Source organism: Globicephala melas, chromosome 4 (assembly GCF_963455315.2).
Source record: "Globicephala melas chromosome 4, mGloMel1.2, whole genome shotgun sequence".
NCBI classification, from domain to species: Eukaryota; Metazoa; Chordata; class Mammalia; order Artiodactyla; family Delphinidae; genus Globicephala; species Globicephala melas.
In genome coordinates, this window is record NC_083317.1 from 29,453,211 (window position 1) to 29,479,143 (window position 25,933).

General features: G+C 35.8%; 1 protein-coding gene and 1 pseudogene across 1 annotated transcript in view; one reads left to right on the forward strand and one right to left on the reverse strand.

Annotated features, from left to right (window-relative positions):
- ROBO2 (roundabout guidance receptor 2) overlaps positions 1-25,933 on the forward strand; it is a 1,648,891-nt gene that overhangs the window by 167,979 nt on the left and 1,454,979 nt on the right. The window lies entirely within an intron of this gene.
- On the reverse strand, positions 15,303-15,614 carry LOC115864258 (U6 snRNA-associated Sm-like protein LSm5 pseudogene; annotated as a pseudogene).

Consider the following 25,933-nt stretch of genomic DNA (forward strand, 5'->3'; position numbering starts at 1 on the left):
AAAAAACGCAAAAGAAGCTAAATTAGGAGTGGAAACTGCAGAAACAAAAATGTAGAAAGTAAAAAAAGACTTCCATGTCTTTTGGTATCCCGGGATCCACCACATTATCCATCTCCATCCTGCTTTGGGGGGTAATTTGCACAACCCTGGGATGTTGTAAACACACCAGTCCAGGAGTGGACTAGTACCAGTCCCCATCTGTGGTGTCGACCATAATAAACATTTTTTCTTTTTCTTAAAACAAAAATTCTAAGCCAGTAAATTTGACGATGTTGACGGCACCAATGATTTTATAGACAATAATTTATCGAACATTGAACAAATAGCAAATCATAATATATAACTGACATTTTAAAAGGTTTTAAAGAATGTCTTCATTCTATACATCATGACAAAATAATCTCTATATCCAAGTAATTAAAAAGAACCCTTATTGATTGGTTTCTACAAGTAATTATCTTCGCATGCGTGCAATGCACACGGCTGGAATATTCATTCATAGGCAGTCCTAAGATTCAAAGAACCCTGTGATTCTGAACCATCTTCCATTATAGACCTCAGGCTTACTTAGGCCACCTTTATGATCAGTTATGTTTTAAGAAGATTCTCCTGCCTCACATTTTAAGACTGAATGACTCATGAATAACTTTGAGATCCTAAATTAGCCAACCAACGTAACGTGGGTCAGAAGAATATCCAGCAAAAAAGTACTTTAAGAATAAAAGATGTTAAGCTAATCTTTAAAAAAAAACTGAAAACTATCCAAAAGGGATGTATTTTATGAGGAAGTTATGTTATTATTCCAGAAGGAGATCATATTATCTTGTTTAAATTAGCCCCAACAGAAAGGTTAATAACATATGAGAATATTCAGCATGACTCAATGATAGTGACTAACGTATTTGGGCTTATTTACTTATTTTAGGTTTGGTTTATTTGTTTTAGATTTTTACCTATTTGAATTTCTATAGATTACTGGCAAAAATAGTAACATTTAGCACTGACTGAGCATCCACAATATGCTAGTCCCTCTGTTAAGTGTTTTACAAGTATTGTCTCATTTTATCCTTACAGTAACACCACTAGGTAGGTATTGCTATTATCCTCATTTTATAGAAATGAAAACGGAGATATTCGTTTTTATGAAAATTCAACTTGTCTCAGGTATCACTATAGAGACTAGTTAGTTAATCAGCATTCAGCATGAACAGACGTGCCACTATCCCTGCCTTTGGTATATTTACAGTCTATCGAGAAAGGCATTAGGAAAAATAGTTGTGGGCAGACATCATCTAGTAAAACTCTCTTCCTCTGCTACATGGGAATCTGACCTTTGGTTAACACTCCAGTGTTCCCCTGGAAAGCTGATAAGCATAGATTGTCAGCTATATAATTCAACAATATTACTTAAAATTACAGATGACCCCAAGTTGGGCAATTGCATCTGTACTGGTAGGACATGTAAAGGACCTATGAATACATCATGGAGATGCCATATTTTGGGCTTTCCTAAGTGTGATGGCTCTTGTAATGTACCTTGTGGGAGCCCTATGTGCTGTGGTTCTAGAGTCACTGAAAGAAATACTGGCTTCTTTGGAGTGTGAGGCTATCAGTTAGGGGAGGCCTTGCACCTCATCTCGTTGTACCTGAGTGGCTGCTGGAAGGCAGGATGGGTCAGGGACTGCTTCAGCGACTCATTGGGAGAAGAGCTGTTGATGCTGCCCTGCTGACCAGCTGTGGTTCTTCAATATCCTTTTGTATAGATGGGTTCCTAGAATGTCTTGTGGTAGTCTGAATACTATTTACACCTAAGGGGACTCTAGTGAGTATTTTGATAGGCAAGGTATGGATGTGGCTGATGAGGGTAAGTATTTTGATGAGGAAAGAAAGAGGAAATGTCCAAGAGTGGAGGTGTAGCAGTCGAAATTCAAGCAAAACAAATTTAATAGGGTGTCAGGGAGGATCTCATGAAGAAGGTGGCCTTTTATAAAATACCTGAAAAGGGTAGATAGTGAATCACATGCAGGACACAAGTAATGGGGAATACAAAGTCCATGAAACTGTGAGGGCTGGCGCTCTTTTGTTTCCCAATTTTTCTCCAAAATAGATTATAGCACTTGATAAATAAATGAATGAATTTTTCCAAAGTCATATAGCTAAAAAGAGAAAGAACTGGATTTAAGAATCTGGAAGCTGTGACTTAAACTTGTCTTTATCTCCACTAGTACATCTGGGAAATCTAAAGAACAATGAAACACTCTCCAGTTCAACAAGAATCAGCATTTGTTGGTACACAGAAGAACATAGCACTTTTTGACACCCTGAAAGTTATCCATTTGTTTGCCAGGGTGAGGTCCTGGTTCAGTTCAGCACCTTTTTGTATTCAAGAGTGTGGTTCACTACTGTGATATACATGTGTCTGTTTTGGTGTCATCATGCACATGTTGTATGATTAATATCACATTTAGCATTTGTAATGTAAAACATATCAGAGTTAAAAAGATATAGTCTCCAATTTTACAACAGTTGTTTTTCTGATTTGAAATTGAATTTCTGCTGCAAAAATTTTGAATTGAATCTTGAATTCTGTTTTAAGAAATAGAATGTACGCTTCTATAGAGAATATCGATAAGCCAGGTAAATTTCCAAAGAATACACGTTCACCAGAATGCAAAGTATCTCTGTGTTTCTAAATTTTTACATGTTACGAATGTGATTTTTGGTATTTAAGAACTTGCAATTTTTTAAATTACTAATATAATTTCTTTGTATTATTTTTAAGTTAAAGCCTATGTCATACTAAGCACTGATGAGATAATAAATAAAATCATTATGCAAGCCAGTTTATGTAGATCCATATATATTTAAAGATCTGTGCTGGGTTCACCATAGGTGTCCTGCAAAGACTAGGAAGGTCATTAATCTTTTTGGTAAAATAAAAGTCAAATGAAACATAAATAATTCCTATCATGACCAATTCATAGATTTTACACTGATTGATTGATATGTCTATAGGAAGTTATCATTTAAGACATATAATCCAGATAAAATAAGGGCAGATTTTAATTTGAGAAATACTGGCTTTTAACAAATAAACCTTATGATCTAAGAGGTAATGACTACAAATGGTTGCTTTAAATGCCATGGCAGTGGGTCCATTATTTTTTGTGCATTAAATAATGAAAAGTCTCAAGTTCATGTTCTGAAAGCTGTCACCTTTCAGCTATTGCATACACCTCTTTGTCTAGAGGGCAAAGTGAACAACATCTCATATTTTTCTTAGGCACTGTATGAAAGCATTAATTTCCTTCTGCTGCTTGGACGGAACGCAGTGCTTTGGGGCAAGTCAATGCAAAATGATCACATTTTCGCTCGTCATCAATATAGCTGGTTGACAGTGGGCATCTATTTTTCTTTCCAGCATCCAGTAAAATAAAATATGTGGATTTTCTTCAAAAGAGGTGCTTTTAGGAAACACAGATGAAAATAGCATTTTTAGCAAGCCACTGAGAAAGTTGGCTATTACTGCAACTCCCTGGCTGCAGAGACAGATGTGAGTCTGGCGTTTTCTTTTCTCCTCTTCTATCTCTCTCAATGGGATAATTTAAAAATCTGTATCTTTACTTAAGGAGTTGGCTATGAATCATAAATGACAGAATTAGTTTTTAAGGATAATATATTTAGTCTTTGCGGTGTCTCTGTGGACTCCTTGACTTCTAAACACCCATTATGTTTTAAGTGAAGAGCATAGATCTGCATTTTTGCTGAAAAATGTAATTACTAAATTGCTGCAGGTCCATTTTTTTCTAAGTCATGAATTTCCTACTCATGAGAGTTTCTAAAAAATGAAAAAGCTAAATTATAGAAAATGTCTCAAATTGCAGTTAGCTGATTTTGACGGCAAAGCAATGGATATTTGATGTTGAAGTTGAAATGTTAGACTGCCTGGAGAAAATGACTAACAAAAAAATCTAACTTTCATAAACTCCACATTATAGGATTCTGTGAATTTCACACTCATACCAAAAAGGTATATTTTACTTGTTCAAATTCTACAAAATTTGATGGATTTTTTTGCATTTACTTAAATGGTTAGGAAAATGACTCATCAAAAACAGAAGGGAAGGAAAAGAGGGAGAAAGGGAGGGAGGGGGGAAGAAAAGTTGGGAAAAAAGGGAGAGAGGGAAGGAGGAGAGAAGAAAGGGGGTTTTAGGGCTGGCTGATTCCAAGTGCAGAAATTGCTTTGCTTCTGTAGCCCTGGATTCTCTCACTGATATATGGGTCAAATTTTCAGCAGTTTTTGTCAGGGTAGTTTTCATTTGTAAGTGAGGGAGAGGATTAAAAGTGATGGTTCTTATTTTGTTTCGTAAGTGTCCTGTTTGTGTAGGTTTGCAAACAGCACAGGGCTCATGGGGTCATGAGTGTGTTGTAACCACCAGAAGAGAGTATTGAGAAGATCTCCTGGAACAGACTTCTGTAATTGTTTATCATTCAGTTACTTGGCACCCTTGGTTCCCTCGGTAATCCTTTCAGCTTGATTGGTTTAATGTCTAGGTACCGACTGATGATATTGTGCATCTTGACTGATTTTAGAGTAACACTTTGGAAGTGAAACATCATAATTGGTTTCCAATTCAATGGAGTCACCACAATTTAAAACATTATCTTTTGTTATTTGTAAATAATACACGAACACATTATGCTGATAAAGGAGTCAACCAATCAATGCCTATGTGGAGTTAAACACGAAAGCCGCTGTTTATGTGCTCCCTGCAGCCTCAAGACTCTTTAGAGTTCAATATTTCTTCAATAGTGTCTTTACCTTTCCAGTTCTATTTCTGTACACTTATAAACCTTTATATGCACCCACAGCTAGTTTTGTTTATTGAAAAATATAGGATCATATTGCATGTTGTATTCATTTTCTCTTGCTACAAAACAAATTACCACAAATATAATGCCTTATAATAATATAAATTTATTAGCTCACACTTAACATAGCTCTGAAATTATCTTTTGGGTCTCACAGGCTGGAATCAAGATGTTGTCCAGACTTAGTTCTTATATGGAAACTTGGAGGAAGAATCTGCTTCCCAGCTCACTTAGGTTTTTGGCAGAATCCATTTCCTTGCAGCTGTAGATCTGTGATCCTTGTGTCCTTGCTAGCTATTGGCCAACGGCTGTCCTCAGCTACTGGAGGCCACCCAGATCTTTTGACATGGCCCCCCTCTAACTTCAAAGCAGCAATGGTATTTCAAGCTCTTCTCATGCTTCAAATATCTCTAACTTCCCTTCTGTTCTCAGTCAGGAGAAAGGTCTGCTTTTAAGGGTTTATGTGATTACATTTGAATCACCTGGATAATCCAGTATAATCACTTTCTTTTAACATCAACTGATTAGTAGCATTAGTTACCTCTGCAAAGTCCCTTTTGCTTGGCAAGAAAACGTATTCCTGGGATGTAACACCAGGGCAAAGTGATTATGGGGTCCAAAATTCTACTACCACACTTCAATTTTTGTGCAATTTGCTTTTTTTTGTTTTTTTCAACTTAGCAATATGCCTTTGAAATCTATCTGTAGATCTGATGTTTCTATTTTTTCCTTTTTTATGGCATCACTATATTTCTTCCATAGCATGGATATAGCATAGAATATTTAGTCATTTCCCTACTTGTGGAAATTTTAGTTAGAACGTGTTTAGGTAATAATATGATATGAGGCAATGTAGGTTAGTGGTCAAAAAAAACCCTTAGATTTCTGAAATTTAATTGCCTGAGTCAATTAGTGGTTCCAGTACTGTAGTTAGTGTGTGAACTAAATCAGCTATTTGACCTCTTTGGACTTTATATTTTGCTTGTTTATGGATAAATACTATCTATTTCACACAGTCAGTTGGGGGATTAAGTACCATAATAGAGGTAAAATTGTTTTCCTGACATAAAATATGCACTGGCACAATGTAAGTCATTACTGTGCTATATAAGCACGAGTATTTCTAGGGTGTAATTTCCTAAAAGTGGGATTTGGATCAAAGACAAATGCACTTATTTTTCTAAGTGTAGAAAAATTAGACCAAATTGCTTCTTGCTAAGTACATCCCAGGACGTACTTTTACAATGTAATTGTGGGATATAGTCATGAGCAAAACAGCGTGGTTCTTGCTCATTGAATTTACAGTTTAATAATTTGTCAGTAAATTAACAAGATAAGCAAAAAAAATTTAATTATAAATTGTGATTAGTGCTGCATAAAAAGGAACAGAGAATCAAGGAAGTATATAACAGGGAACCAGATCTTGTCCAGAAAGTCATTATCCTAAAGATAATGTTAATTTGGACTAACAAATTAAGGGTAGAAGAAAGATGAGTTTACTTCTCAAAGGAGATAAAATTAGCAAGGCTTCCTATTAAATTGAATATAGATGTAATAATAATATCAACATCATCATAGATATGCAAGGAAATTATCAAAATAACTAGGTTTTTACCTTGTAAAACTATATAGTTAGTGTCAGTCATTGAGATAAGTGAAATTAGAGCAAGTTCAAGTTATGAGGGGAAGATCATGCTTTTGAACGTAGGCAGTCACATTGAATTTGAGGAGCATCTGAGGCACCAAAGGAGAGATGTCAAATATACAGTAAAATATACAGAACTCAGAAGAGGCTTAGACTACAAATAGATATTTTGAAGTCTTGGTTTTGAGGACTTAATTAAGCCATGGGGATGGATGACATATCATGTTGCTCTTTACAGACTAGAGCTGTACCATTTGATATAGGAAACACTAACTGCGTGGGGGCTATTTAGCACTTGAAATATGGTTAGCCTGAACCTGAAGTTATTCCAGATTTCTAAAACTTAGTAAGAAACAAATTATGCAGAATATCTCATTAATAATTATTTATATTGATTGCATCCTGAGATGATAATATTTTGGATATATTGAGTCATTAAAATTATCTCATATGTTTCTTTTGACATTTTTGTTGTAGCTACTAGAACATTTAAAATGATACATGTACCATTTGTGACTAATATTATACTTCTAGTAGATAATGGTGCTATAGTAACAAAAGAGTGCCTATACTTGACTTTGAAAAAAATCAAATATGTATTTAATGTCTTGGTAGAGAATGCTTATCTGCAAAAGATATTGTGAAAGAGCAATCAGAGTGCAAGAGAAAAATCATACTTACCTAGAAGCAAAGAATATAGTACATTTTGAGACAAAATATTGTTCTTCATTGAGTATTGCTCAGAGGTCAAGAAAGGTATAATTGAAACATATTCATTGGATTTAGTGACTAGGGATTTTTATGGAGGTAGTGACATTTATGTTGGAGAGGGATGAGGTGGGGTCATGAATGAACAGAATGTAAAGATTTCAGCATTAGGAGGGCAGACAAATCTTAGAAATTTGGTTTTAAAGGGGAAGTGGGATGAAAAGACGTGTTTTTAAAAACTTTTTTTTTTAAACTTAAAAATTTTTTTTTTTGGCTGCGTTGGGCCTTTGTTGCTGCGCGAGAGCTTTCTTCTAGTTGCCGCAAGCGGGGGTTACTCTTCATTGCGGTGCGTGGGCTTCTCATTGCGGTGGCTTCTCTTGTGGAGCACAGGCTCTTGGCGCGCGGGCTTCAGTAGTTGGCACTGCGTGGGCTTAGTAGTTGTGGCACGCGGGCTCTAGAGCACAGGCTCAGTAGTTGCTCTGTGGCATGTGGGATCTCTCCGGACCAGGGCTCAAACCCGTGTCCCCTGCATTGGCAGGCAGATTCTTAACCCCTGCACCACCAGAGAAGCCCAAAAGATGTGTTTTAATATGAAGAGACTTGAACATGTTTAAAACCCAAGGGACTGATCCAGAAAAGAAGGAAAGGTTCCAGGTGCAGGAAGAAGTAGAAATAATGGATAGTATATAGATTCTGTGAAGTAGAGGAAGACAGACTTCCTACCAGAGCACTCATCCCATTGAAAAAACTGTGTGTTTATTTATCTGTGTCTATCATTAGACTGTAGCTCCAAGAAGATATAAAACATATCTTTTTCCTTGTCTAGTTGTCAACACCTATTATGAAATGTAGGTGTTTCAAGGTGTATTTACTTCTTCAAAGTATATTTACTACCTGAAGAAAACTCAATTGCTGAATATATGTACATTTGCTATGTGGATTATGATCGCAATGAATCTTCATAAATGTGAGATTGTTATTGAGGAGAAGAGAATTCTGGGAGTTCGTAATGCACAATGGGGAGAAAGAAGAGGAGGGCATTGGCATCATTATGTTTATATATGATTATTTTTTCATATCTACATTCTATCTACAGACCCCATGGATGCCTAGAACAATGGAAAGTGGGAAGCTTAGTAGAAATATATTAATACCAGGGTAGGGCCTGCCATAGGGTCAATGAAAAAGAAATGAACAAAACCCAAGCTGCCTACCCCTGCACTCCTTCAACTCAAGGCAGTTGGTATTAGTAGGCTTCTTGATATCCACTATGGCTCTATTGTAGGCCCTAGCTAGGTTAAATCATTCTGTATCTTTCCATTTTAATAATGTCTCCTAGTCAAGCTGCTGCTATTCAAGCCATGTATATGCCAAAGTTGTCTGCTAGGACCAAGCTACCCATAAATCTAAATGAATATGAGAAAGATATATTGTTTGGGAATGATGTAATGATTAGACTTTCCTCATTTTCTCCTTCTCACACTTACTGCATGTTCCACTTCTCCTGGTAATATATCTTCTCTGTTAGTCTTAGTTAGACATGATGGAAACATACAAAGTCCAGGAACTATGTTGTCTGAACAGTGGTCTCAATGTTATAGATCATATACTCATTGTTTTCTAGAAAATGAATTTGGAAGAAATACAAGAGAGTTCAAGAGATGCTATATTTTAAAGAGATAATATTTAATGAGAACTTACATTTTCCAAAAATTGATGTAAGCATTTTAGAGTAATAATTCATTTCATCCTGAAACCAACTTTGGGGGTAGATACTGTCCTCATTGTCATTATTAGCATCATTATTATCCTCATTTCATGAATGAGTAAGGAAAGACACAGAAACTAAAACTGAGATTTGAGCCCAGATACTCTGACTGTAGCTCCCTAACTTGTATCACCTAAGTTCTTCAGATCTGCTATAGCCAGATGGAAATAAGGATTTAGTAGTTATACTCACATAATAACAGGGAGTCAGTGATCTTATGAAGTAGGTTGAAGGCATTAAAATATTATTTTAAACTATAAAGGAAAGAAAGGTAGGTAGGTGGAACATTGCCTTCAGATCTGTTCTTAAATACTCACCTTTCCAACATGCAAGTGTAGCTTTATCAACAAGTTAAACCTCTGTTAGTCTTGACATTCTCCTCTGTGAAGTCAGTTGGACTAACTGTCAATAAAGTCATTTGGAGTCATAAAATGATGGAACTCTTGAATATTCTTGGACTATACCAATTAATAGATTTCACATTTAAAATAATCATCTTAGCAAGCAGGCTACGAGATGGTAAATGACGAATATGTAAGTGGAAAAGGACAGTATCTCACATTTGCAGTGAAATTTTTATGAGAGAAATCTCTTTAATTTTCCTTCTAAAACATTTTTAGCAAGGATGATGGATGACTAATAAGATGTTAATTGTTCATGTCTACTGATTAGGAAACTTACGAAGGGTTTTTAGAGCATCGATTTAATAAGGAATGACACTTGAGTCTTTACCCATAATTAGCTTATTACATTTGGCTGCTGTTTGAATCTGTGCTATGGGAATGATTTAAAGAGATTAATCTTTTTCAAGGACCAAATAAGCACTGATACGTGACCCTAGAACACCTTCCAAACTCACTGAAACAATGATGATACTGATTCTGTATGGTATATTGATACGTTTGTTAGGTTAAGGGGAGAAGCAAGAAATCTAGAGCTTTTAAGGTAGATCATAACTTCTCAATATCAGTTATTAAAAGGTTGCACAGTAACAGCCTTTATGCCTCTCTGAATGGGGAAAATTTCATGGAGCTGAACAGTGGAAAATCCATTTTTCAGTGTGTACATCAAAAAAGAAGCTGTTCTGTTCTTAGCCAAAACTTGTTGGATATAAACCCTCCTTTCATCTCAGATTGACAGAGAACTGCCAACAGCAGAGGAAAGAGAATAAAGTGAGAGTGCTCAGCTTAGATAAAGAAAACTGCAGACATATTTTCAAGAATAATTTGACAAATACTTGTGTGCCTGATACCCAGCTTAAGAAATAGAACATTATGAGCAGAATTAAGGTCTCAGTGTTGCCTGAGGTTGGGGTATATTATTTTCAGGCATATCTTTATACTTCTCCTGCATATTCATGTATCCTTAAACAATATACGTATGTTTTCTCATTGTTGGAATTTGATGGAGCTTAATAAGTGACATTTTGTCTTTGCTTGAATTCAGAACCAGTTGAGAACAGATTAAGAGGCTGGGTAGGTAGAGATCACTTGATATCTGGTTAAGAGGGTGAGGCTTAGTTGTGCAACAACAATGAACTCTTGAGTTCTGACTTCCAGAGTCAGAGTAACCTTCTCATTGCCTAGAAGGACAGAACAATCGCACACCTTGCTATATGGAAGGAAATGGTACTGCCCGTGGGAGCGGATCAGAATTAATCTCTGTGAATTCAGCTAACTCCCAAGAAGGGTATCTGCAGAAAGAACACAGGAATCACCAGGGAATTTCTTTGTCCATAACTAGCGAGGGTTTTCACCACCTACTTCCAATAAGGAGGGAGGGAAAGGTGACTTCACAGACCCACTGTATAATAATATTAGTTATTGCAAAAATCTATGTATAACTGAAAGTTCTAGTAAAGTAGACAGAATTTCATTTCAGGTTATAGGCTTAATAGTTATTCTTTCCCATCTTCAGGAAATTTTAAGTTTATCTCTTGAGATAGTATTCTGTGACTGGATTAGTGAACTGAGTGGACCCGGTATGACTGGTAGGGACAAGATTCTTCAGTCTGAAGTTGGAGAAGGCAAATGTGTAGGGTTGCTCACAAAATTCTGTCCTATGTGTTTTATTGATATTTTTGCCTTACTGTGCTACGTGGTCGGGCTGGATAACTCAGAGTCAAACATATTTATTCCTTGCAACGAAATTAATTTCACAAACCTAAAAACAAAATAATGTTAATCTGTTTGAAAGTATACATTGGAACATTAATTAAAAATAAGAACATATATATTATATGTTATATAGAACATATATATGTTATATAATGTGAACCTGTTATATGGATAGGTTGTGCATTAATTCAAAATAAGAAAATGTATATAAATATATGTCCTCAACTTACCACTACATGCATAGCTTTTGAATATTTGCTTAGTATTGAATAAAAACTCCTCTCTTTCCCACTGTTTCCACACCACTCAAAGTTAGTTTACTTGAGCTGCTGAAGGGTTTTGACTTATGGCTTATTTACCTTCATAAAAACCAGGTAAACTTACTTTCTCCCATGGCCTCAAATAATACCTGAAACGCCAAGGGACTTTCTATTTAGCCTGTATTGTTCGTCCCTTGTTTGCTTCATAAAGTGAATTGTTAACACTGTTTGAAGGCTCTTCTTGGGTGTGGTATCTTGGAATCATCTAGTTCGATGCCCCTCTATGTGGATGTAAATATACCTGGGTATTTATTCATCACTATAAGACAAAATAAGAAATAGAACTAATCAAAAATCAAATTGAAGTATCACTCAAAGGAAAGGCTACCACATTATATCTGTATAGCTTTCATAAACATTCTCTCATTTGAAGCACACAATAGAATGAGTACATGTTACCATTACCTTCATTTTACAGAAGAGGGGGCTAACAGGGATTTGTTCAAGTTGAGGTAGTCACAGTTTTTACCCCCAGCATAGAGGTGAACAAGCTGAGGCACAGAGATTTAAGTGATTTATCCAATGTCACACAGCTGGAAAGGAAGTTAGGAACCCAAGTAGTCTGACTTTGGCATCAGTGTTCATAACCGCTACACTGTTTGAGAGGAGCAATGGGAAGACACATTTCTTTATTCAAGTCAAATTATATTTACTTACACTGAAAAACAGCTCTAAAGCATCAAAATCTAGTGACTTTTCTCCTCAAGCGTCACTTTATTTAATTCTACTAAAGCGTTTGATGCCTTTGGACAAATTCTCTTCTTAAAACATCCTGTCCTTGGCTTCCACGTTGAGGAAAATAATCTTATATTTGTATACTGTTTTACAGTTACTTTTATGTACACAGTTTTATTTTATGTATATATAACTTGAGCTATGTTAGGAAAATTTTGTGATTACAGTCATACAGATGAGGAAATTAATGCACAGAGATACTCAATAACTGGCTCACAGTTGCACAATTGTAAGTGGAGAAACCACATCTAAAACTGCTACCTTAAATACTTGGTCATGTACGGTGTCCATTATAAAATGTTGCCTCCTTAAATTTTTTTTCCAACTGAATGAATTAGATACTCTTAAAGTTAATATTTATTTTACTCATATTGAACCATCCCTAAATTTGTTGATTATGATTGGATTTTACTGAGGTTGAGTTTAGAGTAATTGTCATCTAATATGAGTAAAGTATCCTGTGTTTATAGAGATCAGGAATGTATGGCTTACTACCAAAAAAACAGGATATATTATATACTATAATATATGCAGATACCACACTTAGGGATGTGGTATATGTGTATATTAGAAAGAATAGCATAATTTATTCATCAGATTCTCTGTGTACAAATGTAATATTGGCAATGTGTAATTTATTTCTTAGTCTTCCTGATGACTTTATAACAGCCTACTGCCATCTACTGGGTTCTGTTCAGAACTGTCATGTTAATCACCAGATTAAAACTAAGTTTTTATGAGTTTTTATGAGAATCTGATAGCTTGATATTGAGATTTAATTGACTTTTAACCTTGCTTTACATTATAGGTTCTGAAATTATTTAATGGAAAACTGGTTTAGTTCTTATTTAGTATAAATTATCATTTTATCTCGTAGGAAAATTGGAATTCAAATCTCACCACTGGATTACCTTTAATATCATCACTATGATTCTTGTATTCATATCAACTATTTTTTATTTGTTTTATTTAAACCTTAGATTTCAAAAGTTTTGTCAAAATTTTCTTATTCTTCTGTATTTTAAATTATATATGCTATGGTTACTTCCTCTATTTAAAGTGGGAGATAAAGTCTTAAACTAGCCCAAATCTCCAACAATTCTTCACCTCTAATGAATTAATAATAATAGTATGTAATTTTACTTTATTCAAAAAATAAGTACTGTTATAAATAGAATTGTTGATTCTTTTGTATACAGAAACATAAATCATTCACTGGATACAAATTACTATGAGTTTTTAATCAAATTCTCCTGATAAAATTTAACTAATTTCAAAGTTAGAATTTTGTTTTTATTTACATTCTGTAAGTGTTATTTTGTGTTTAGGATTAGAAGTCTGATCACATTATATATAAAAATGTAATTTATTCATTGATCAGGTATATTAGATAATATAGAAATATTTGTTACTACTTGTATATTTTTTTCAAAGCACTTCCTTGTACCTTCTTTCATAAGTAATAACTAACATAAAGAAAATGTTCTCCAAAATTACTAATAATTGGTACTGATTTTTAAATACCTAGCTATAAAAAACTTATTTCCAGAGGGTACTCTGATACTACTTATAGTCCAACTCATAAGCATGATAGAGCCCACAGTATAATAAACTATGATACAGACAAAGGGCTCCAAAAATGAGTTTTAAAATAATATCTTCCGGGCTTCCCTGGTGGTGCAGTGGTTGAGAGTCCGCCTGCTGATGCAGGGGACATGGGTTCGTGCCCCGGTCCGGGAAGATCCCACATGCCGTGGAGTGGCTGGGCCTGTGAGCCATGGCTGCTGAGCCTGCGCGTCCAGAGCCTGTGCCCCACAACGGCAGAGGCCACAACAGTGAGAGGCCCGCGTACCGCAAAAAAACAAAAACAAAAACAAAACAAAACAAACAAAAAAATAATATCTTCCCAGATGAAATTGCTTTTTTTATAGCTATATTAGAATGCTTCTCTCAAGTTGCAGAGAAACCATGACTGAAACCATTTTGTAGGAACAAAATTGGGAGCAGTAATGGAATAAAAATAAAAAATTAAATTATAGCAGTATTGGTATGAAGATTTAGAAGGGTAGTGAAATGCAATATTTCAGGTACTATTAGTAATTCCATATGTGACTTGTGTGGCAAAGTATGCATAGCAAAGTGATATCACCCTAAAGAACTTCCTTTGCAAAAGCCTTTGTATCATCACTCATTCCTCCATTTCTCCTTAACGCCACAGGTAATCATTTACCGGGAATGTGTTGCCTCCTACTTTCTACGCTTTCCTTTTCTCCTTGCTGCTGGCTGTCTTTCCATGTTACTATTGATGTTGCAGTAACTTTCTGATTGGTCTCCAGTCCTCCAGCTTTCTATTTCTCCAGTTCATTTTCCCCATGGCCCAAAGCTAAAGTTGAAGAAAGAAAGGAGGAAAGGAGTTAGGACTGAAAGTTTGTCATATGCCAAATACTTCTCTGAACACTTTACCCAAATTTTCTCAACCCTTGTGAGATAGACTAGTCCCAATTTGCAGGGCATGAAATTGAGTATTAAAGAATTTCCACAGCTAGTCTAAGTTTACATGACTAGTAAGTGTCAGAAACAGGATCCATTCCCAAGTCCCCATTCCATCTGTCCCAGACTAGACAGATGAGAAGGTATGTACATTGTCATATTTCAACATCACTTTATACCTTAATAATAATATCAATAGTTTATATAGTTAACCCTTGAGTAATGCAGGGCTTAGGGGCACTGACCCTTCATGCAGTCAAAAATTGATAAATAACTCATAGTTGGCCTTCCCTATCTGTGGTTCCTCCATATCTGCCTGTGGTACTGCATCCACGAATTCAACCATTGTGTAGTACTGTAGTATTTACTGTTGAACAAAATCCACCTATAAGTGGACCTATGCAGTTCAAACACCTGTTGTTTAAGGGTCAGCTGTACTTACACAGTACTTTCATCTTACCAAGCATTCTTTTTTTTTTTTTTAACAAAAACACCTTTATTTTGTCTTCAAAGAACAAACTGTTCTTCTTTTTCCAACATAATCATGATTAACTTACAAAAACAGGCATTTACAATGCATCTTCAAAGCATTTCCCTTTAACAGAAAACTTGGCTTCACAGACTACAAACATTAAAGGGTTAAAAAAAATTCTATTTTGTTGTCATTATAAAACAAAACAGAATCTAGCATAAGTCAAGGAAATCCATTCATACTTCAGGTCCTTCTCCTCCAGGAACCAGCATTGTTATATTATTTCCATTTAGCAAAATTTGATCTAATTTAGTAATTCTTCTTCCTTCTGGTGTGATTTCAAAAGTCATCAAATCCCAGAAGTGTGCCAACAATCTCCTTATCACTCTTCATCACAATGTGAATCCTTGATCCTATACACTTGTCCACAAGCTCTAGAGGGAGAAGCTGTGACGGGTTGGTGGTAGCGTTAGCCACCATGGCTATGCCGGAAGTGGTCTGCCCAAGCATTCTTTAATATTTTAAGTATAGTAACTCATTTAATCTTAAGGATAACCCTATCAAGTAGGTACGACTATTATTCCCTTTTTCCTGATGAGAAAATAGGGCATAGAAAGTTAAATAGCATGGCCAGTATTAGAAAGTAAGTATATAGTAGAGCAGGGATTTGAACGTGTTTCAGCTACAGAGTCCATGATCTTAACCATGGTACAAGATCTGGTTGTTGCTTTGAACATATTTTTTAACTTGAAACTTGAACAGTCTAATGATTGTGTGTGGAAAAATATTTTATGGATTAAATATAAAATGGAAATAAAAATGATATTGAGGTCTTATAATTAAAGGTCAAATAGGAAAATAAATTTTACCAATTACCTATTTAAGAACTGTGGAAACTTGAGAGGGACTGAAGCCCTTTTAAAATCTCTCAACTGGGTGGAATTAGGATAAAGAAAAGCTTTGAAAATATAGAGGGAAAAGGTAATTATGGGACTAACAAAATATGTCATGCTTAAGAAAACTGAAGAAATAATGAAATCAAAGTTATATTAATATTCGTACAAACGGATCATTTTTTCCTGGTTTGAAAAGAGTCTTAGTCATAAAAATACTGTTTAAACCTTGTCCACTTTGACAAATAGTAAAACTTCACATTGTTTTATAGATTTTCAAACTTAGCTGAAGAATAGTATCATTTTTAGCCTAGTCTGCTGTGAACTGAATATTTGTGTTCCCCAAAATTCATATGTTGACCCTAATCCCCAATGTCATGGTATTTGGTGTGTGACCTTTGAGTCATGAGTGTGGAGCTTTCACAGTGGGATGTGTACCCTTTTAAGAAAAGATAGGAGAGATCTTGCTTGCTTTCTCTATCCACCATGTGAAGACATACCAGGAAGAGGGCCCCCATCAGCAATTGAACAGCCTGAGGTCCTTGATCTTGGAATTCTCAGCTTCCAGAATTGTGAGAAATAAATTCTGTTGTTTAAGGCACCCAGTCTATGATATTGCTGTTTTAGCAGTTCTGAATAAGCTATAGTCTTCTAGCCAAGCAAACTCTGACCTGAGCAAGGAGACTGTTGGTTTTGCTGAAAGTTTGGTTTACCTAGTGTTATGTGTTGAATTGTGTCTTCCAAAATGATATATTGATATTTTAATCCCTAGTATCTCAGAATGGAACCTTATTTGGAAACAGGGTCATTGAAGACGTAGTAGTTAGGATGAGGTGACACTGGAGGTGGCAGGGTCCTTAATCCAGTATGATTTTGTCATTATAAAAAGAGGAGAGAGAAAAGTCAGAGGGCAGAAAGCCATGTGAAGACACAGAGATGTACAGGGAGAACACTGTGGCAACAGAGGCAGAGGCTGGAGTGATGCAGCTGCAAGCAAAGATCACCAAGCATTGATGGCCACCACCAGGGAGGCAAGAAGGGATTCTACCCAGACTCAGAGGGAGCATGGCTTCATTGACACCCTGATTTTGGACTTATAGCCTTGAGAACTGTGAGAGTATAAATTTCTATTATATCAAGTCATCCGAAGTGTGGCACGTTGTTTGGGCAGCCTGAGGAAACCGTTATACTCAGCATCATCCCACACTCATAGAGAAAGAGGCTCTTGATCCCATGCCAGCCAGCTAGCCTTAGAATCTCTTCTACCTGTGAGTTTTCTATTTCCATCCATTACAATCATATGCCATTGCCCAGAATGGTTATGTTCAGAACAGGGAAAACCCTTTTTGAAAACATGTGGCACGTTTCAGCACATAAAAGATTTAAGTTATCCGCTGTCCTGAAAAGACCCTGCCATGTGATCCACTTTGCAATTATCTTTCCTTTCTCCACCCAGAAGGGCAGAGATGCACCTACTCCAATTGGAATGTTAGCTACAAAGCTACAGGAGGGCAGCAACTCTCTCTCACTCTCTCTCTGTCTCTCCCCGATTGAATCAATTAATAGAGAAATGATTTGTCAGAAAGGAAGGACCTCACTGACTGTGTAGCTTCCTAACCAGTCTGATAACTGTATGCTTCTCAGAACTGACGCAGATAGTGGTCTTATTACCTACCACAAACACATCTATATCCTGAGTCACTTTGAAATAGCAGATTCCTATCCAACCCCCTCACCCTTAAGCTATCATGATGAGCTGAGAACTTAAGCTATCATGATGAGCTGAGAACTCATAAAGGGCCTCCCGTTCTATCCAACCATTATATTGTATTCATAGCTCTCTTTACCTTTTCTTTCTTTCTTCATCAAAGCTCCAGGAATATAATTTAATGTCTTCTTATTTCCAGATAGTTTCCTGTCTCTTGGGAGTCCTCTTTTCCAAAGATTGTGCTGGAAGAAACTAAACCTTGACTGTTCTGTACCTTTATTGATAAAGTGACTTTTTCCCCCCATTGGTTTTAGGAATTTGGTGAAATATATTTACTATTATTATCATGGACAGATTGCCAAAATTTCAGAATGCAAATTTGATTCTTATATTGAAATATAACTAATCTAGGGATGTTGTTTCCATTCCTCTCTTCTTATGTAATCTTGCAGACACTCAAAAATCTTAATAATATTACCAATTATTCCTGGGTTATAGGCTTGTTCATTTGTTTTCTTCTTGAATGAGAAACCTCCTGTTATATAGAAACCTCCTCATCTGTAGATAATGTATCTGTTGAATTATAGTGAAACTATGGATATGAAATTTAAGTGCAACATTCTTAAAGAGTATAATTTGTCTTTCAGAAAAATTCCTTACTCTAGACAATATCTGGGGTGTTCAACCCCTTAAGAGTTAGAAAAATTCAAATTAGATCATTCTCAGTCCAGAAGCAAAAGAAATTGCTTTCAGATAATTTTAAAAATATAATAGGTATTCATATGATTAAGATTTTACAATTCATTTTTGCACATCTATTTTTTCTAGCTTTATAGTGAAATACTACTAAATTTTATAAAATAGTATTATTGTGGCTTTATTTTATATTTAGCAGGCAAAATTAGTATATGTCATTGAAAACCTTAAAATGTAAATGGATTGTTTTTCTAAATTATAGACTATTTTTTTTTTTTTTTTTTTTTTGCGGTACGTGGGCCTCTCACTGTTGTGGCCTCTCCCATTGCGGAGCACAGGCTCTGGACGCGCAGGCTCAGCAGCCATGGCTCACAGGCCCAGCCGCTCTGCGGCATGTGGGATCTTCTTGGACTGGGGCACGAACCCTTGTCCCCTGCATTGGCAGGCGGACTCTCAACCACTGTGCCACCAGGGAAGCCCTATAGACTATTTTAAAACTAAAATTTCAATAGGCTATGATTGATTGACTTAGGAAATTTCTTATTGAATAAATGTATGCTCAGCTGAATCTGTCAACACAATTAACTTGTATTAATCTTTAGTGGAATAATGTCTACAAGTAAATTTATTGCCATATGTTTGCTGGGTTGCTATATTCATAGGATTAAAAATAAATGAGAGATAAAAAGATGAGAAATAATAAATGTTATTAACTCTTGGTGGAAAAACATAATTAATTATTAAAGATTTATATAATTATTCTTCATTATGTCCAACAAATGAATATAAGGAAAAGATTTTAATGAAGATTAACAGAGGCCCAGAGCAGCTGAATTCTAAACATGGGTCTGAAAATCATTTTTTACAGTGGAGGTAAATGTGAAGTTCAACTTGTATAAAGATCTTGGGTTATGATTTAGGATTAAGCCAAGAAAAATCGTCATGATTATTGTATTGAGATTTCACTGAAGGCAAGGGCTTTTGTGTTTAGGTCTAAGACCCTATCATGAAAAGGACAAGCAAACCTTTACCGAGAGTATTCTTCACAGTACATGTGTGAGCTGACTTTCAACGACTGCCCTTTATGTTGATCTTGTCTTCAAAATCATGGTAGACAAAGGGAACTAAAACAGGAATAAAAATATTAAGATTGAGTCATAGGAGTATCAGAATATTTGAAGTTTAGAATTGTATTACGCACCATTTCAAAATTAATATGTGCTTATAAAAGTTGAAAAAAGAGAGTGCAATTTAAAAAAGTATACAAATATAGACAAGTCACACAAAGGCTGATATTTTTAAAATGTTGTTCTAAGCTTTTTTCCTGAGAATCATCTTTGTTGTTGCTAAGATATTTCATTAACTGAGAAAAACTTTGTGTTTTATATTTTTTGTGTTATACTCAACCAGTATGACACTTCTACAGTTATTGTAACCAGAGAAGAACCAGTGCTTTTTTATAGTTTTTATTATTGGTTAGTCATTGGGAGGTGGTATCTATCCCTCCCGCCTCTGCACTCTCTACACCCTACTTCCATCCTCTTGAGGAATAACACTGCTGTATCGCTCTTACATGGCAAAAGTGAGATAGAGTACCTCACAGCTGGTCGATACACATACATTCACACACACACACGCACACACACACACACACTCACTCACTCACTCACTCACTCACCACTTGAACAATGAAGACCTTCCTTCCCATAGAAGAAATAGGTAGAGTAAGGAAAAAGGTGCATCGAATGTGTGTTCTGCTTTCTTCTGTAATTTCCAAGCCTAGTCCGAGGGTAGGATTATTATTAATGTTGATAAATTGCTTGTTTTAATAGTTAATAGCAACACAGGGCAAAAAAAACAAAAGCATAATTGAGAGGATTTTAGAAAGGATACAAAGAATCAACTCCCCAATGCAACTGTATCAGTGTATATCTTTCTGATCATTAATTCTAGGTATTTTTTAAATTTTAATGATTTTATACAGTTTTATTACTGGCAATTTCTAAGTTGCTACTTGATTTTCATTATTTTAAAATTTGTTACAATAAATTGAATAACTGTGTCATAATTTACATGACCATTGCTCTATCATGGACTGTTTCATGAAATTCTAGAATAAGCCTCTCTGTATATTTAGACTTTTAAAGATCATTTTCTTTGGGTAAATTTAACAATGTTTAATTGGTAGATCTAATCCATGAAAAAATATTTAAGTCTCTTAATACATATTGCCAAATTGCCACCCACAATGGTGTTCCTGATTTTTTTTTAGTATATCTTTATTGGAGTACAATTGCTTTACAATGGTGTATTAGTTTCTGCTTTATAACAAAGTGAATCAGCTATACATATACATATATCCCCATATCTCCTCCCTCTTGTGTCTCCCTCCCACCCTCCTTATCCCACCCCTCTAGGTGGACACAAAGCACCGAGCTGATCTCCCTGTGCTATGCGGCTACTTCCCACTAGCTATCTGTTTTACATTTGGTAGTGTATATATGTCCATGCCACTCTCTCACTTCGTCCCAGCTTACCCTTCCCCCTCCCTGTGTCCTCAAGTCCATTCTCTACGTCTGTGTCTTTATTGCTGTCCTGCCCCTAGGTTCTTCAGAACCCTTTTTTTTTTTTTTTTAGATTCCACATATATGTGTTAGCATATGGTATTTGTTTTCCTCTTTCTGACTTACTTCACTCTGTATGACAGTCTCTAGGTCCATCCACCTCACTACAAATAGCTCAATTTTGTTTCTTTTTATGGCTGAATAATATTCCATTGTATATATGTGCCACATCTTCTTTATCCATTCATCTGTCAATGGACACTTAGCTTGCTTGCATGTCCTGGCTATTGTAAAGAGAGCTGCAATGACCATTGAGGTACATGACTCTTTTTGAATTATGGTTTTCTCTGGGTATATGCCCAGTAGTGGGATTGCTGGCTCGTATGGTAGTTCTATTTTTAGTTTTTTAAGGAACCTCCATACTGTTCTCCATAGTGGCTGTATCAATTTACATTCCCACCAACAGTGCAAGAGGGTTCCCTTTTCTCCACACCCTCTCCAGCATTTATTGTTTGTAGATGTTTTGATGATGGCCATCCTGACCAGTGTGAGGTGATACCTCATTGTAGTTTTGATTTGCATTTCTCTAATGATTAGTGATGTTGAGCATTCTTTCATGTGTTTGTTGGCAGTCTGTATATCTTCTTTGGAGAAATGTCTGTTTAGGTCTTCTGCCCATTTTTGTATTGGGTTGTTTGTTTTTTTGATATTGAGCTGCATGAGCTACTTGTAAATTTTGGAGATTAATCTTTTGTCAGTTGCTTCAATTGCAAATATTTTCTCCCATTCTGAGGGTTGTCTTTTCATCTTATTTATGGTTTCCTTTGCTGTGCAAAAGCTTTGAAGTTTCATTAGGTCCCGTTTGTTTATTTTTGTTTTTATTTCCATTTCTCTAGGAGGTGGGTCAAAAAGGATCTTGCTGTGATTTATGTCATAGAGTGTCCTGCCTATGTTTTGCTCTAAGAGTTCTATAGTGTCTGGCCTTACATTTAGGTCTTTAATCCATTTTGAGTTTATTTTTGTGTATGGTGTTAGGGAGTATTCTAATTTCATTCTTTTACATGTAGCTGTCCAGTTTTCCCAGCACCACTTATTGAAGAACCTGTCTTTTATCCATTGTATATTCTCACCACCTTTATCAAAAATAAGGTGACCATATGTGTGTGGGTTTATCTCTGAGCTTTCTATTCTGTTCCATTGATCTGTATTTCTCTTTTTGTGCCAGTACCATACTGTCTTGATTACTGTAGCTTTGTAGTATAGTCTGAAGTCCGGGAGCCTGATTCCTCCAGCTCCATTTTTCTTTCTCAAGATTGCTTTGGCTATTCAGGGTCTTTTGTGTTTCCATACAAATTGTGCAATTTTTTTTTCTAGTTCTGTGAAAAATGCCATTGGTAGTTTGATGGGATTGCATTGAATCTGTAGATTGCATTGGGTAGTATAGTCATTTTTACAATGTTGATTCTTCCAATCCCAAGAACATGGTATATCTCTCCATTTGTTGCTGATTTTTAATAGGCAAGTTCAAACGTCTTCCTATTTATAACTCAATAATCCAGCTCCTTTGGCTGAATGTGAATGCCTCTGAGCAATGAGCTAAGGATACCTTACTTTGTTAGTTGCTTACATTTTATTTTTCCTTTTATAAAAAAGCCATAGTTTTAATTTAGATTATTATTATTATTTTTTTTTTTGTGGTACGTGGGCCTCTCACTGTTGTGGCCTCTCCCATTGCAGAGCACAGGCTCCGGATGAACAGGCTCAGTGGCCATGGCTCACGGGCCTAGCCACTCCATGGCATGTGGGATCTTCCCGGACCGGAGCACGAACCTGTGTCCCTTGCATCGGCAGGCGGACTCTCAACCACTGCGCCACCAGGGAAGCCCTAGATTAAATTTTAAAGAAACTTTGTTTTGTATTCAGATGAAATTACCTTGGAGCCCTAGTACTTTGTAAACATCTAAACTTTAAGTGTTTGATGGCTTTGCATGAAATTAATACCTTGGGTATTACTAGTAGAATGAATAGATTCTATCCAAGAACAACTGGTGTTACATTTTTGTGATTATTATTTACAACCTTTCTGTGAAGGTATAATATTCATAATAGCAACCACATCAACATTAATTAATATTTAATGGCTTCTTAGAATATGTCAGAACGTTTATTAAATTCTTTAAATGTGTTATTTTATGCACTTCATAGCAGCTCTTAAGATAAAATACTATTTTTAAAGTTGAGGAAATTGATCACTAAAGTGTTTAAGTGATATGGCTGAGGTCATCCAGCTGGTAAGAGATCAAGTTAGAGTTCAAACCCAGATGAGTTGGACTCCAGAGCCCATGTTATTTTAACTTTATTACACTAAAAATTCACATTTTATCTTCTGATAAGATTAAGAGACATGGTTAGTGTAATCATGGAAAAATAATTGCACAAGCAATATCAATTTTTATAAAACCATACCATGATCATTTGTAAGTGCTATCACAGATATTTAAATATCGAAAGGCAAATTTCTTGGGCACTTGGAGTGTGATACTACTCCTAGGTGAGCTTTGCTGTCATGTGACTAATCAAGATGACTTTCAGTTTAGTGAGGTTATGATTTATGTTAGTTCCTGGATTTTAAACAGATGGTTATTAAATGACTCACTCAACGTGGCACATGGTTGTGTGGAACTAGTACGTGCATGCCTCATGCCTCCAGCAAAGTGTCACTGTAAAGCTTCGGAGACTGCTGTTCCTGAACTGGTGAGCAAATCTTCTGGATGACCTCTCTGCACTTAACCCACTTGTGGGAACATTCTCTGCCCATGTGTTATGAACAGTTGTCATATTAGAAGGTGGTTATTGGAGTTGTCTGCTGTATAATGATGAGTTACTACAAATACTAATATTGGAAGCCTTAAATGTAATCTCCACATGCTATGTTTGTTAGCCAGTAGTCCTCAAAAGTTGATTTACAATTCAAAAATTTTAAGAATCCCATTTTGAAGGAAAAAATTTCCCTGAAATAGCAATAAACTTGATACTTAATGAAAATGCTATGGTTAGAAACCTCAACTTTTAATAAATCACTATAGATTGTAAAGAATAACAACACTAAGTTTGAATTAAATTACTTCCTTAGAAATGCCATTTGTGGGACACTTATAGTCTGTTTTACTCCAAGTCCCTGAGATTACCATTTATATTTCTAGTAAATCCCTTTCTCGCACCATTATAGGCAGTAATCAGAAGGACAAAATAAGAGTGTGATAACAGCAGATGAGAACATTTCAAATCCACTTTGTGTAATACAGTGTTTAATTCCGTCTTTTTTTATTTCTTACATTTTAATTATCTGAAATGTTTTCACCCTCATCACTATGGGAGGATTCTCAAACTGATTTTGCAGATAAAGATTTGGATTCAAATCCAGGCTCCACTGTTTACTCACTGTATTAGTTAGAAAATCCATGTTTTCATCCCCAGCTGTTTGATGTGTAAAACTGGTGTAAAAATAGATCCCTCCATATGATTATTATGAGATGCAAATGCAATCACATATGTAAAGTATTTAGCAAAGTGAGTATAATTCTTAGTATCATTAATATTAGTGTATCTAACACTGCTCTAGAAAATTTTAAATTAATAACAAATCTTGATTATTCCCCTAATGGCTCTTCCTGGCGTTAGTTCTCAGAAGCAGCTCTCATGCAATTCAGTGCTTCTGCTCTTGTGTCTATTAATTCAGCCACATAGACATCTTGCACCTCAGTTTCAGCAGCTATAGATGATGGCAGCCACTCTCTTTGAGGTGCCCTCAGGGACCACAGCACTGGATTTCAAGTATGCTATGCCACATAGATTTCAAAGTTTGCGATCCCAAACGCCTCCAAATTTGTTGGAAATTCATATATAAAGTTTACTGTAGACTTTTTTTTAAAATTGGGGTATAGTTACTTTACAATGTTGTGTTAGTTTCACCTGTACAGCAAACTGAATCAGCTATACGTATACATATATCCCCTCTTTTTTAGATTTTCTTCCCACTTAGGTCACCACAGAGCATTCAGTAGAGTTCCCTGAGCTATACAGTAGGTTCTCATTAGTTATCTATTTTATACATAGTAGTGTATATATGTCAATCCCAATCTCCCAGTTCATGCCCCCTCCCTTTACCCCCTTGGTCCATGCATCTGTTCTCTATGTCTGTGTCTCTATTTCTGCTTTGCAAATAGGTTCATCTGTACCATTATTCTAGAGTCCACATATATGCTTTAATATACGATATTTGTTTCTCTCTTTCTGACTTACTGACTTACTTCACTCTGTATGACAGTCTGTAGGTCCATCCACATTTCTGTAGGGATATCCCACTAAAATGAGAACACCGTCAACTGGTTTCAAGCAAGACTCACTAATAAGCAGTGTCAATATCAGGTCTAGAGTTTAGAGAAGTAGAATAACTCTGGAGCTGGCAGCTTTTGTTCAAATCCTAGCTCTGCCCTTCACTTACTATGAGAATTTGGGTAAGTCACTTAATGTCTCTGTGCCTGTACCCTCATATAATACCTCAAAAGAATATTGCTAGGATTAAATGAGTGGATTTTACATTAACTGTGTAGAAAAAGAGTGCCAGGTGTAATGTAAGAACTATGTGTGTGTGTGTGCTGTTGTTTCTGATCTTCAAGTAAGTATTCCTTCTAGTTCCCTCTCCTTGTAGGTGTTCATAATGGATTCCTCAAATAGTCAGAGGGACAGAATGAGTTAACATGTATGACTCTGATCCAGTCACTCTGCTATACCCTTTCTACATATATTCCACTGAATATTAGCAAACTGCTTCAGAGATATTAATGTCCACATTTTCCTGATGTAGACTTAAGAGGATTAGAGCCAGGGGGTAAACCTAAATCTTTTCAGTTCCTAAGTCCATTCTGTTTTCATGACTTTCAGT